At 50.7% G+C, this 13,474-nt stretch overlaps 1 protein-coding gene across 13 annotated transcripts in view; it reads left to right on the forward strand.

Annotated features, from left to right (window-relative positions):
* Positions 1-13,474, forward strand: part of APBA2 (amyloid beta precursor protein binding family A member 2) — a 153,331-nt gene that overhangs the window by 76,396 nt on the left and 63,461 nt on the right. For 8 of the 13 annotated variants that reach the window (XM_074317906.2, XM_074317900.2, XM_019753225.3 and 5 more), the window contains exon 3: positions 6,819-6,872. The exons of 2 other annotated variants lie outside the window; for them this stretch is intronic. The gene's annotated coding sequence lies outside the window, so the exon portion shown is untranslated. Of the gene's footprint in view, positions 1-6,560; positions 6,716-6,818; positions 6,873-13,474 lie in introns of those variants that run through there. 3 more of the 13 variants (XM_074317902.2, XM_074317909.2, XM_019753222.3) reach the window with 3 other exon arrangements.

A 13,474-nucleotide genomic window follows, 5' to 3' on the forward strand; every position in this document is an offset into this window, starting at 1 on the left:
AGCTCCTACAAGGAGTCCGTAGGTCTGGAATCTGGGAGCAGCCCAGCTGGATGATTCTGGCTCAGGGTCAAGATGTGGGTCAGGGCTGCAGCCATCTGGGGCCTTGACAGGGCCAGAGGGTCCACTCCCTACATGGGGCTTCACAGGACTGTTGGCAGGAAGCCTCACTTCTGTTCCATGGGGCCCTCTCCATGGTGCTGCTTCCCACACGGCAGCTCGTTGCCCCAGAGGGAGCGCTCCGAGTCATGGGACACCCCAGTGCCTCTCGGTGACCTGGGCTCACTAGTCACACACTCTCACGTCTGCCTTCTGTCCACTGGAAACAAGTTCCTACGTCCAGTCCACAGCCAAGGAGCCGAGGAGCGAGGAAGTGGGCTCCACCTTTGGAGGAGAGGGTGAATCTCCTTGCATCCCATATTTACGTATTGTTTTTTATCTGTTTATTATTCTGCGAATTCCTGGTTCATACCTTTTGCTCTTTTTTTTGATTTTTTTTTTTATGGGTCTGTCTAGTCCTTCATTTGGCCTGTGTGTTATAAATGTCTTTTCCCACCTCTTCCTCCCGTCATAGTGTTGGAGTTAAGAGCGTGGCTTCTTGGGCCACCTGCCGGGATTAGATTCCAGCTCCAGCACTTCTTGTGTGGCCTTAGGCATGCCGCTTACTGACTTTCATGTGCCTCAGTTTCCGCATCTATAAAATGGGGGTGACACGACTTCAGGACGTCACCATGGTGCTGGGGGGCTTCAGAGGGTCACGTGTGTGAGCCGTGCCTGTGTCAGTAAGCATGTATGGACTGAGTACACGCTGGGGGTCTAGGTCCTTGTGGTCACAGTGGACCACACACATGCTTTGTCATCTCGTCCAGGGCTCTCGCCAACACTGTGGCCTCTTTCAGTAAGATTGGCAGGCAGTGCTACTCTCTGGCTCTCAGCCGCCTGAAGGACCCTGCCTGCGGCATTCCCAAGCTGCCTGAATAGAAAACAAAATTCTAGCCTCTCTCCAGGGGCTTCGGGCATTGGGAGGCAGCAAAACTGGAAGCTAGGAGAGCTTTCATGTGCCGAGGAGAGAATAGTAATGAGGAGAGCCAGGCAAAGGGGGGCTAGGATGGCTCGTCAAAACCCTCTGCTCCACGCCGTGGGTCGGGCTGACCTGGCTGGGCCCACCCTGCAAAACTCCCCTTTTCCTTGGCCCCTGCCTCTCCTGGCACCACTTTCGTCCCTGAGTTACGGTTTTTCATACTCAGGGTTGTGCTGTCCTCTTGCCCCCAGAGCCAGGTGCGAACCCCCAAACACACGACTGCTTTAATGTGGAGGATCCCTGGAGAGCAGCGTCAGATATGGCCGTGTAAACACCCTGGGCAGGAACTGTCAGCTGCTCAAGGGCAATTGTGCGGAAGGTTAAGTCACCTTTGGATCCCGGCACCTGTAGTTCCAACCCCAACATTAATGCAGTAGCTCGGCCCTGCTGGGGGGACCCCCCAGGTTTGTTTGGCAGGGCCTCAGAGGATTCACATAAAAGCAAAGACGGAAACGGTGACGTAGGGATACTGCACATTCCAGCCAGGTTGGGTTGAAAGCACATTTTTGAGTATTGAAACGTGTCAAAATACTCCACGTCTGTACCCCCAACTCTGCCTTCAGGTGGCTGCACAGTCCCCATGGAGAGGACACAAAGAGTCACCTCGCAAGAAGGGTCCCCACTCAGTAAGCTCGTCATGTAAGAGGAGCCTCCCGATTGGCCTCTGGACCAGGAAGTAAGGACCATCCCAGCCCGAGGAATCTGGCGGCAGAACGTTACCCATCCTCTGTGGCCCATCACCTCCAGACTTGGAAAGATAAACTTCCAAGAATGGAGACTTTTGACCATTTTAATGGTAGCAATTTGCATGTTGTTCTTTTTCATTTTTAAAAATTTAGTTTTCAATTACATTTTTCATTTTTAAAAATTTAGTTTTCAATTACTACGTTGTTATTCTTATTTTTAATAGTGTATTTAGAAGCCACCTTCTCTACCACAGCCATGGTGTTCGAAACTTCGAGACCTTTGAAGATGAATTTTAAATCCAGTTTGTTCCCAAAACATTTCGGCAAACGAGAGTCTTGAGGTTTGAGCTTTTCATTGTAAAGATGCAGCTTCTTGCCCGGAAGGAGCTGGTGTTCACGCTGGGGTTCTTAGTGTTTGAAGTCTGTCCCCTGCAGCTACCAGGGGACTCAGTGTTTCAGAACTGGAGGTGTTTGTGTGTAAACAGCCCATTGGTGTCCGTTCAAGCTGATGCATCCCCCGCTTTACCGTCACTGCCTCCCTCAGCCCCCTTCCCATCATACCCGGGGCTGTGTCCTCCCCGTGCATCTAGCTCAGGACCTGCAGCCCCCCTCTGAGCCCCGCTCCTGTTCCCCACTGTACGTAGTCTGTTCTTGGGGTGGTTCCTCAGGGCCCCCTTTCTGTCCCCTGGAGTGACCCTGCTGTGCCCCACTGAGTACTGTCCCTGTGTGTCCACTCAGGAAGAAGCAGACCCCCCACCCTTCCCCCACACTCCCCCTGAAATCCCATCCGGTAGTTTCAGCCATACCTGTGGGACCCTGGGCCACCTTGCTGCATCCCCCTGGGGTGGCTTCACCAAGCTGCAGTGCCAGGTCCCAGGAGGGCTCCTTGTGCAGCTGTGTACCTGCCAGATGCTGACCTGCCAGCTGCCTAGCCCCTCCCTGAGGTGCAATGATCACTGTGGCCACCTGGGCTGGCTCACGAAGGCCGCACAAGTGTGAAGCCACATTCCAAGCTTCCTTCGTGCATTCGTGCTGACGGTCCCATGGACACCTGACTTGGATGTCAGCTCCGATGCCCTGCTTTGATGACCCCGGCCTTCCCCCGTCCTCTGGCCACGGGCCGGGCACAGACCCTCCCAGCCCATCCTCGGGCCTCTGCTCATCGTGACCAGACTCTTCCGTCAGCAAGTGTGTCATTGAATCTGGGTCGTTGTTCACTAGGTTCTACTTGTTCTCTCCCCACCCCCAACATACAGGTTCCCAAGCTTGTGTGCCCAGACCCAGCCCCTTACAAAGCACAGACTCGTCCACTGAGCTCAGGGAAATTCAGCCACAGCCCTTGAGTTAGCTGGAGGAAGCCCTGCCATTATGACAGCGGGTGGTGACTCTGCGTGCAGGCCCCCGGCCTCTGCCCTGGACACATCCACCTCTGTCCCCTTCGCTTCACTCCCAGGACAGTTTCCGGGTCTGGGCATCTGTGAAACTACGAGTGTGGCCTTACGATTGCTTCTGACACCCACTCCCCTAGCATGGCACTGTCCTGGGCTCAGGCCAGCGCCACGAGCTGGCCTGTCAGGGGGCCATCACCTTTCTCTGAGCCTAAGTGGCTTCTTCTGTCAGGCCCGCTCTCCAACCCCCCGGGAACACGTTAGACCTTCCCTGATGTAATATCAAAGGTAATCAGCAAATTTCTGAACCATCCAGTCTAAGGAATGTTTAGAATTTTGGTTTACCTTCCAAATGTCTGGAAACATGGCATTTCAACAGCTCTGTTTGATCGTAGATCCAGTTTACTGCCAGAAATGGGCCTGTAGAATAATCGAGACCCCACGATGGCAGTTGAGCGAAAGTTAGTTAATCCTGAAACCAAATGCCAACGTCCTCAGCAACAATGTTCATAAACTCACGGAACCCCATGGCTTTTGAAGTTGGGCAGCTGAAGGGCTGTTTACTGGAAGTGCCCTCTGTGCCCCAATTCTGCTGTGGAGTCGGCACCCCAGGCGAGGGCCCTTCTCTCTACTGGTTCCCAGGGCTGGGGCCACTGGACCCTGGAGAATCCAGTTGTCAGCCTGTGGACAGAAGGAGCCTGCACGGAGTCTCCGGGGCTGCTGTGACTTGGGATTTCATGTCTCCCCTGGGAAGTGGGACTACAGGGTAACCTACCTCTCCCCCCAAAAAACACCTGTGGTTGGGCCAACAACTTGGAAAGGGGAGTGTTCTCCTTGTGGGGAGACCTGTGCAGCCTGGAGACCGACAAGAATTAGGAGATTATTCCGGTTTCAGTGGTGCATCGCCAGAAGAGCAGGCTGTTGGATTTCTGTCTAAACACAAATGGCCGAGAGGCACAGGGGAAGTGACCTGGCCCTCGGTGCCTCTGGGGGGCGGGGGGTAGAAAGAAGACAGGGACGTGTGCTTGGCAGAAGTAGGAACGGCCAGGCCCTCCTGGCTGAGAAAACCCCCGCGTTCCAAACCATATTTGCTGCTTCGTGTTCATTCATTCCAGTTGCTGGGACGGAGTGGGCCCACCCTGGCTGTGCCTGGCCAGGTGATGGACTCAGAGCCAATGGGGGAGACGCCAGCTGAGCCCCCAGGGCCTTCCCAGGTCCCTGCACTCACAGTGTGTCTTTAAGGTGAACCGTGTGTGCAGGGACGCAGGTCATCAAAATGACATAGCCCAGCTTTAGTCAGTGCAGGTGACCAGCCCCGAGAGGATGGGGAGAGGGCACTGCTGCCCGGAAGAGAAAATTCTTATTTTTCTTTGGAGAAATAGACGGTGGTGCTGGGTCCACGTGGTAGTGACCTTGTTGTTGAGTTAAAATGCTGCCTGGGAAATTAGACAAGACAGACATGGAACGAATGCTAATGAGGTAATGATGGACAGGAGCCCAGATCCCTGATTCGTCCACTGCCCACGAGGGGTGCTTGTGTGACGCCTATAAATAAACACTGAAAGCCCGATTCTAAATTGAGTGGCTGGCTGGGCGTGTGGAAAAGCATTACGTAAGCTGCAGGGCTTTGCTAGCCTTCCATAGCAGTTTGAGGGTTCCGTGCCTTTGTTGGGGATCCCTGTGAAGTATGGGGGTGGGGATGGTTCTCACGCTACAGAGGAATGACCGAGGGCAGGCAGAGGGAGAGCTGGCTGCTTCCTGCAGGTGTGGGCCAGGCCCCCCAGGGCACGTAAGCCGGCCGAGCCTGCAGACAGGCTCTGTGTGTCCCCGAGAAGCTACTGGGCCTGGTGGAAGAGGGAGAAGCTGATTCCTGGGCAGACAGGCACCTCCGTATGCCCGTGGTGCTTAGGTGGTGCAGGGCCTGGGCGGGGAGCAGGGGACACGGCAGATATGTGGGGGAAATCCCAGCTGGGAGACCAGGCTTCTGGGCTCTTCTCTACGACCTTCTGGGTCCCAGCTGCCCAGAGAGGACAGCAGTCTCTCTGCCTGACCTGCTTAAGGTCACAGAGCTAACGTGAGGACTTGAGGCTCTATCTCCCAACCCCCTGTGAAGTGTTCTTGTCACTGGACATGACTATGTGCACTAACCTCTAAATCACCTCTTTCTGGGGGTCCTCGGATAGTGGGGTTTGAGGGTGAAGAAGGAAGTACTGTGTGATGTAATACGGTCCCAGGCCGTCTTCTAGAGGCTTCTTTGCAGTTCCCCTTCCCAACCACACATGATGAAAACAAGGCCGACCACGTGAAGGGATTTGAAAGACAACAGAAGCATCGTACCCTTTGAAAGCAATTGCACAACTGTGCAAATGTCAAGTGTCCCCCGAGTAGAGGCAAGCAGAGGACAGTGTGGGGCTTGGTCAAAATGGAAGCCTCTTCAGCCTGCTCGGTGATAGCCAATCATTTTCCGTTATATCAAGATCAGAGGCGTGTGCACTGGGCCAGTGTGGGGTGTCAGGGGACAGCCCTGAATTCCCAAATGGAAAATCCAGTGCTAGAAATGTCTGTCCGGGGAAATGAGAGTGACTGTTGGGCTTTGTGAGCAAAGTGACAACGCTGAGTCCAGATTCGACCTTTGTGATGAAGCAGGAGCCACTCACTGTCTGCCTGTGCCAACAGCAACGCCCCTCTTCCCCCGCTCCCCGCAAGAAGGAGGCCATCCCCTGTGACTTTGGACCCTGGGACCAGATTGAATGTGAATTTCCCAGCCAGCACAGCTATGCGGGAAATGCTTTCAGGCCTTCTGTTCCCAGCAGAGGAGGCCCCAGGGAGGGGCTGTCATTGCTATGGTTTTGAAAGGAACCAAGCAATTCCTTTATGGCTTATTCTGTCTTCAGCCAAATTGGAGGATGGAGAAGAAGAATTTGGATGTGATGTTTAAGACCCATAAATCCCTGTCCTCTTGCCCCATCGCAGGCTTCTTGCTCCCTGGGCATCTGCTGCCCTTCCCCCACCCCACCCCACCCCCCCACCCCCCAATTCCTGATCCCTCCCAGGGCCTGGCCTGGAAGCCCAGGAATCTGTTGGCTTCCCTTCAGCTTGCTTTTGCCAAGCTCTCTCAAGAGAAGTGTGAAGACTGACAGCCTCTTCTCCGTTTTCTTTATGAAACCGCGCTGCCCCCCCAGGGAAGGGTGGGCTGGAACTTGGGCAGACGTGAGAGGGAGCCTGACTGCCCTTTCCTCTCCTTTAATCTCTCCTCAGCCCGCTACCTCGGGCCCCCACAGGCACACTGTCTTCGTCTGACAGTGTCCCAAAATACTGCTTCTGCCGAGGAGCAGGGTCGAGCTTTGTTGTGGGAAATGCATATTCATGAGGGCTCTGAGGCTGCCATTGCAGTGTGGGCGGGCTCTCCTTCCAGAACACTACAGAAGCCCAGGCTTTATTTGCCCAACAGGATGTTCCTAAGGCAATAATTACGTGATGAATCGCTAAAGACACATTTTAATGATTTGTTTCTGGCAATTTCTGATTGTCTCGTTAGAATTATCATCAGTTTGCTTTTCTAGGTAGTTCAGAGTCTCTCGCTCATTAAACTCTCTGTGCTATGTGAGCACCTGTGTCATTTCTGAAACCAAAGTAATTTCCTCTTTTAATTCTGTTTTATTCCAGAAAGATTTCATCGGCAGGAGAATTTCCCGGATATTACCCAACCACTTGTTTTCGGTAAGAAATATGAGTTTGCCTTGCATGGAGGGAGGTTCAGGATCTGATGTGTGTGAAATGGTGTTGTTTGGCCAGAGGGACACTGCATTTCAAGTGGGGCAAGGCGGTCACCATGGTTGTTTCCTGGGAAGCTGTGTATGTGTAACTCGTAGTCTGAGCACAGGGTCTGACGCTGGGGTTTGCTTCTTGGCCAAGGAAGCCGTGGGGCTCACGGCTGGGCAGGTACGTTGCCTGCACTGGACCCCTCTCCCCACAGCAACGCCCCCACCCCATCCCCTCCTCATTATCCTCGCGCTTCTGTAAACCATTCAGTCCCACTGAATTCATTTATCTGTGTAAACCCCACCCAGGTCCCTATTTGCTCCGATATCGAAAGGAGATACACATCGCTCACAGTAGGTGTCATTCAGAACCCTTCAGTGTCAACCTCAAGTGACATTACTAGACTCCTAGCAGCCAGCTTTGGGAAATAGCGAACACTGAGCCGAAGACTCTAACTTTGGTTAAGAAGAGCCCCCCCCCCCCCCCCCGAGCATATCAGGGATGAGGGCTGCTGTCGCCCTGTGGGGGAAGCCGTGTTGTGACCTAATCCCACTAACCTGCCATCGGCTCATGCCCAGAGAACTTGTAGGAGCAGATTTGTACAGGTCTTTGTAGCCCCACTCCAGCCGCGTGCCAGTGACAGGGGACTTTTGCAGGAGATGGGTTCCGGACCGAAGATGAGTTGGCATTTTTGTTCTTGGGCCAGAGACACCCCAGGACCTGGTCGTAGGGAAGCCGGTGTACGGGCCGGGCTACGCTTGAAGAAGAGAACGCTGTCAGATGGGACAGGCCGAGCCAGGCGTGAACTCTGGGTCCTGACTCCTAGAGCAGGTCCGAGCTTCTGTGGGTTCTGCGAGTTCTCCTGCATTCAGGGAAAGGGGCGTCTGCTGGTCGGACGGGCAGCAGTGTGCGCAGCAGTCCAGACTGTCATCTATAGGTAGGGTGGCTTTGGGGCTCCCGTAGGAGAGGAAAACTGTGCGTTCCCCGATGGGGAGGCCGTGTGCCAATTCTGAGGATGAAGGTGAAGACCTGAGATGGGGTCCTGGAGTGTCAAGACCCGGGTTTGAAACCACTGTTTGGCCTCTGGGGTGGCAGAAGGACTCAGGCCTGGCCATTTGGAGATGCTGGAAGAGCTTCTGTAAAGCAAGGAGCTTCATTTATTTATTTAACTTGCTAACCCCATGTAGGTGGCCACCCATACCCGTTGCTCTGTGATTGGGCAGGAATATCCTCGGTGGATCTCGTGGGGGCTTTGGGGGTGGGGCCCACTCATAGGAATTTAAAAGACGTCTGACCAGTCAGACCACGCAAGGGAACAGAAATCACAGGGCATGAGAATCCGTGAATGTTTATCTGAACTTGTCTTCTGCGGTCAGCTTGTAAAGTGTGTGGATTTACTTTTGTGCTCTCAGCAAGGCCTTTTCCATCCCGTTTCATTTTCTATTTAGAGTCGTAAACATATTTCCGCCTTAAATAGAGTAGCCGCACCAGCCACCCTCAGCTGTGAAAACGCTGAAGAATTTGGGGGGATTCTGGGAAGGGAGGAGGTTTTGCTGGTAAGTGGCAGTAAGGATGGCTGGCGAGGAAGTTGTTACTTAAGGGGCAGCAGTCTCACCAGTGACAGTGTCATCTGGTCTCCTGAGAGCCCAGGCTCAAACCATCATCCCAATGCAGCTGCCCTCTAGGAACTGTCCACAATGAAATTGGCTTCTTCCAGTTTTTCTTAAGGAAATTGGGGTTGTCATTGCATTCTAATGTGGCCACCAGGCAGTTCTGTTGGCCCCTCTGTGGTGTAAGGTATGTTTTTCTTTCTCAGCCCCCAGAAAGACCTAGTGGAAGTAAATGCTGTTAGAGTATCCAAACCAGTTGCAATGGGCAAGACGCCACACTCTCTTCCGATGGGGTTCACCCATCCGCCGTGTAATGGGACCGTCCCTTAAGCGAATATACTCATCCCAATTCTCTACAGTTGACCTGCAGAAAAGCGTATTTTCTTCTCTGAGAGAAGAGTGGCCATGAGATGGGTATTTTTAAATGTTAATCACCCAGAAGGAATGTCTGTGAGGAGAGAAGAGACCTGCTTTTATTTATTTTCTGCTACAAACGAATCATTTTGTTGCATTGTGCCTGACTTCCTTTCACAGGATAGCTCTGTGAATATGCTTCCACTTACAGGAGAAGTTTGGGGCTCTATTTTTCCCCTGGGAGAATTAAATTCTAGGCCTCCCTGTCTACCCCACAGGCCTTTGATCTATGAATCATAATTATATAAATTCGGTGGTTATCCTGAAAGAATGTTGGGAAGATTCATAAGCTGTGTTTAAAATTATGGGCAATGTTGGCAGGCCCTCGCCCAAGTAGAAACACATAAAAATGCCATGTAAAATCTGGCCAAGAATGTTCCTAAAATCTGAGGTCCTATGAAAGGCAGAGAATTCCAAGCTGGCAGACATTAAAAGGAAACAAAGCTGGAGCATTAAGCAGAAGCTGGTAAAAGGGCGGGGAATTAAGGTTCCTGATGGGAAGCTACAGTTAAGATTTGTCACATTTGTCTTGGGGGGACGGAGGGATGGGTGGGGCAGGGTAGCAAGCCTAGTGACGAACTCTCCCATGTACGTGAACCCGGGAGGTGGCAGAGCTGTATTCTTGACCAGGTATGAAATGATACAACACACCGACCTGGCTGTCCACGTGGGAAAGATACAATGAGATCCCTACCTCACAGCATACACACAAGTCATGTCAATAGAATTTAAGGCTTAAATTAAGAGCGAGATGTTAAAATGTGTAAAAGAGATTTTCCGTATGCCCTTGAGGTGGGAAAAAGTAAGCTACACACACACACATATACCAATACAGACAAATCATAAAACACCGAATAATTGGACATCAACATTAGCAACTTCTTTAAGAGAAGACACACTAGATGAGGTTTAACGCAAGCTACCTATTGGACTAAATATCAAATAAATAATATCTACTATCACGGATTAGTATTCTGTCTGTGTGAAAAACTCAAATCAACATACTTGACAAACATAGGCAAATACTATGAAGAAGGAGGCGGGGATGATGATGCTGGTTGAGTCTGTACAGTTGTCATGGATGCTGGTTATGTGGCTTTTCTGCACTTGCTTCTGTGTATTTGAAGAAGTTGATGAAAGAGGAAGTTCTGTGAAACACCTCAGTGTGTGCCCACACAAACCTCGCTGCTCTTGAGTGTCTCTCCGGCAGGGCTGTCTTGTTCCCATTCACTAGCTCATCTTGTAACCCAACTGTAATTGCTGACTTCCAGGGGTTTCTGCATTTCAGTCTTCATGGAAAGGGTTGGGATTTCTCCCCACCGCCAGCTTCCTTGTATAAACAGAACTGTATATGGTTAACGTATACAGTTTGGTGAGTTTGGACATATGTTACGATTCTGTTACGAGCACTACAACCCAGGTAGTCAATGCACCCCTCACCTCCAAAAATGTCCTTGTGTCCCTTTGTTTTTCTTTTGTTTGTGTTGTAGTAAGAACACTTAACGAGAGCTGCCTTTTTGAGTTCACGATACCTTACCGTTAACTGCAGATACTACGATTATGATGTATGGCAGATCTCTAGAACTCCATCATCCAGCATAACTGAAACTTTGTATCCATTGAACAACTCCCCACTGCCCCTCCCCCAACCCTTGGCAACCATCATTCTATTATCTGTCTCTGTACCTTTGACTATTTTAGGTGCCCTGTGTAAGAGATTCATGAAGTATTTGTCCTTTTCTGACTGACTTATTTCACGTAGCGTGACGTCTTCCAGGGCCATCCATGTTGCTGCCAATGGCAGCTTTTCTTTCTTTTTGAAGGTTGAATAATATTCTGTCGTATGTATAGGCCACATTTTCTTTGTCCATTCATCTGTCGATGGACGTTTGGTTTGACTCCATATCTTGGCCGAATGTGCCAGGCATGGTACATTGATCTGATACTGCTCTTTCAACAGCAGCCTTCACACACGTGGTCTTCATGGCTGTGGCTGGCCCCTCTCCCCTGTCTGTCTCCCCATCTTGACAGCCAAGGCTCATGGGCTGCCCTTTTGGGGACTTTGCTTGGACATGGAAGCCACATTCAGCCTGTTCTGTGCCTGCCCACCTGACCACTAATCTGTCTGTAGCTTTGTACACCTGCTTGTCCCACAGCCGTTATCCCGTCATCGTGTCCAGTCCTGTGCCTCGTGTGTGGCAGGTGCTCAGAAAGTCTGGGACCCCCACTTGGCTCTAGTTACTTCAACTTTCAGAAGCTCATTTGCCTCGTCTGTAAAGTGGGGACTCATGATGTGGGAGGGATGTGAGAATGAACCACATCTTGGGTGGGGCGTGCCTGACACATAACAGCTCCCCAGTTTTGCCAGTTTCCTTCCCTGGAGGAGGCAAAGAAAGGTTTCCAGACTTGGTGTGTGTTTGCAAATACTTGAAAAGGCGGGCTCTGACACCCACCTTTTTTTTTTTTGCCCCCAAAGAGTTGCACGTTATGGAGAGAAAAAAATTCACCAACATCTTTTTTTTTTTCCAAAAGATAAAAAATGTGTTAAGAAAATAACACTATGAGCTGCTACTAGGTTGAGCCCAACGTAATTAGTGATTAAATTGAAGGAAGCTGGCCGTTTCTGTATGTAATTTTTTATTAATGCTATTCAGATGTAATTAATTATATCTGGTTCTGAGTAATTACGTGAGTGTCTAAGCTGGCATTCTCGGAGTGAATTCCGTGGAGTCCCATGACATCTTCCTGAAAACAGTCATCCACAATGCCACTCGGGCTGGGACTCTATCTGTTCTGCCTACTCTTGGGGACTCCCACAGTGGCCCATTAAAAGCCTTGAAAAGTCCTGCAAGAAAGTAACTTATTGAATTCTGTTTAACTCGTCATTTCCCAAACTTATTTTTACCACACGAGCTCTTAGATACAAAAGGGAGTGCTAACTGAAGTGAGAACAATTCTTACACCGTAGCTTGTGTTGGGACTGGTCGGTAAGTGACACACGTGTTTATAGAGATGTCCCTGAAGTCTGTGCCAGAGCCACCCAGGGGCCCTGTGATGGCAGGGCATCCTGCAAAGAGTTTTTTCATACAGTCTGGGCTGCTACAGACTGATCTTTTTTTTTTTTTTGGATGACAAGTCACTTAATCTCAGTTTACACATTTGCAGGGTAAAAATGGTGATGGCTGGGGGGAGGATACCCAGACAGCCCGAGGCCCAGCTCTGCTTTCACAGGAAAGTTGTTTTGTGACCTGATGCCTCTGTATTTTTTATCCAGCAGAGGCCTTGAGGAGGTGTTGTTTGATGGGTACAGAGTTCAGTTTTGCCAGGTGAAAAGAGGCCAGGGGATGGGTGGTGGCGATGGGTGCACAGGGGCGAATGTACTGCATGTCACGGGCCTGTCCACTTAAAACCAGTGCAGGAAGTAACTTTCGTGTTGTGTTTATTTTTACCACAATTAAAAAATAAAGACAGAACTTGGCACCACATGTAGTAGCCACTGACTGAATGTTATTAAAAGTGCAGGGCCAGTCACAGAGACACCGAGTCCCTACAGACTCTACCTGCAGTTACCTGTCATGCTCCGGGTCCACCTCACCTGGTTTCCAGTCTCTCCTCCCTCCTGCTGCTCTCCTCCAACTGTCGTTGTAACCATGCCTCTGTCTTCCTTCCAGTGTGTGTGTGTGTGTGTGTGTGTGTGTGTGTGTGTGTGTAGCTGGCTCCTACTTCCAGAAACTGGACTATTCAAAGGGATCCTAAAGAGTGTGGTGCGATGTCAGATGGTTGCTGGACGTATCATGGTGATCATTTCTTTAGCGTGGGGAATAGAATCAGTAAGGCGGTGATAACTCTGTGTAGTGCCAGGTGGGCACTGCTGAATAATGATGGAACTAATACAATGAAACTAATACAATGTAGGTTAGTTATATTTTAATAAAACTCTTTTTAAAAATTAAAAAGAAAAGGGATCAAATGCAGGGGGAGAATAAAGTGACCCTGGCCTGTGGGTCTTCCCTACGTGTCCTTGAGCCCAGGTGCGCCAGGAAGCCTGACTCACAGAAATCAGGGCAGTGTTTATGGCGCTGTGGCAGCAGGCGAGCCCCAGCCACAACATGCTGGCTTCTCTAGTCTCAGCCCAGCTGCGTCCCCTCCCTTCACTCTAGCCGTCCAGCCTCCTAATCACCAACTGCACTGCACAAAAGTGACGGGCAGTGGGAGGAACCTTGGAGAGTTCACCGTTCCCAAGCCTTGGTTTTGAGTTGTGTAGTGCACATGACCGGTGACATAAGCCGTCTAACGTTTTTTTAAAAGAAGCTTTTTAATCAAAGTAGAACATAAACGGAAAAAAAATACAAAAATCCCGAGTGTTTCTTGCCATGAATTTTTCTCAAAGTAAACACATCCAGGTAACTACCACCCAGGTGAAGAAATAAATCATCCCCAGAAACCAAGAATTCCCCCCAGCGTCCCATCCCCAAGGGTGACCAGAATTCTGTCACCAGATATGTTTGTTAATTTGGGGATTTTTTTTTGGTAAAT

This window comes from Rhinolophus sinicus, chromosome 13 (genome assembly GCF_057876585.1).
Source record: "Rhinolophus sinicus isolate RSI-liver-muscle chromosome 13, RSI-T2T, whole genome shotgun sequence".
NCBI lineage: Eukaryota > Metazoa > Chordata > Mammalia > Chiroptera > Rhinolophidae > Rhinolophus > Rhinolophus sinicus.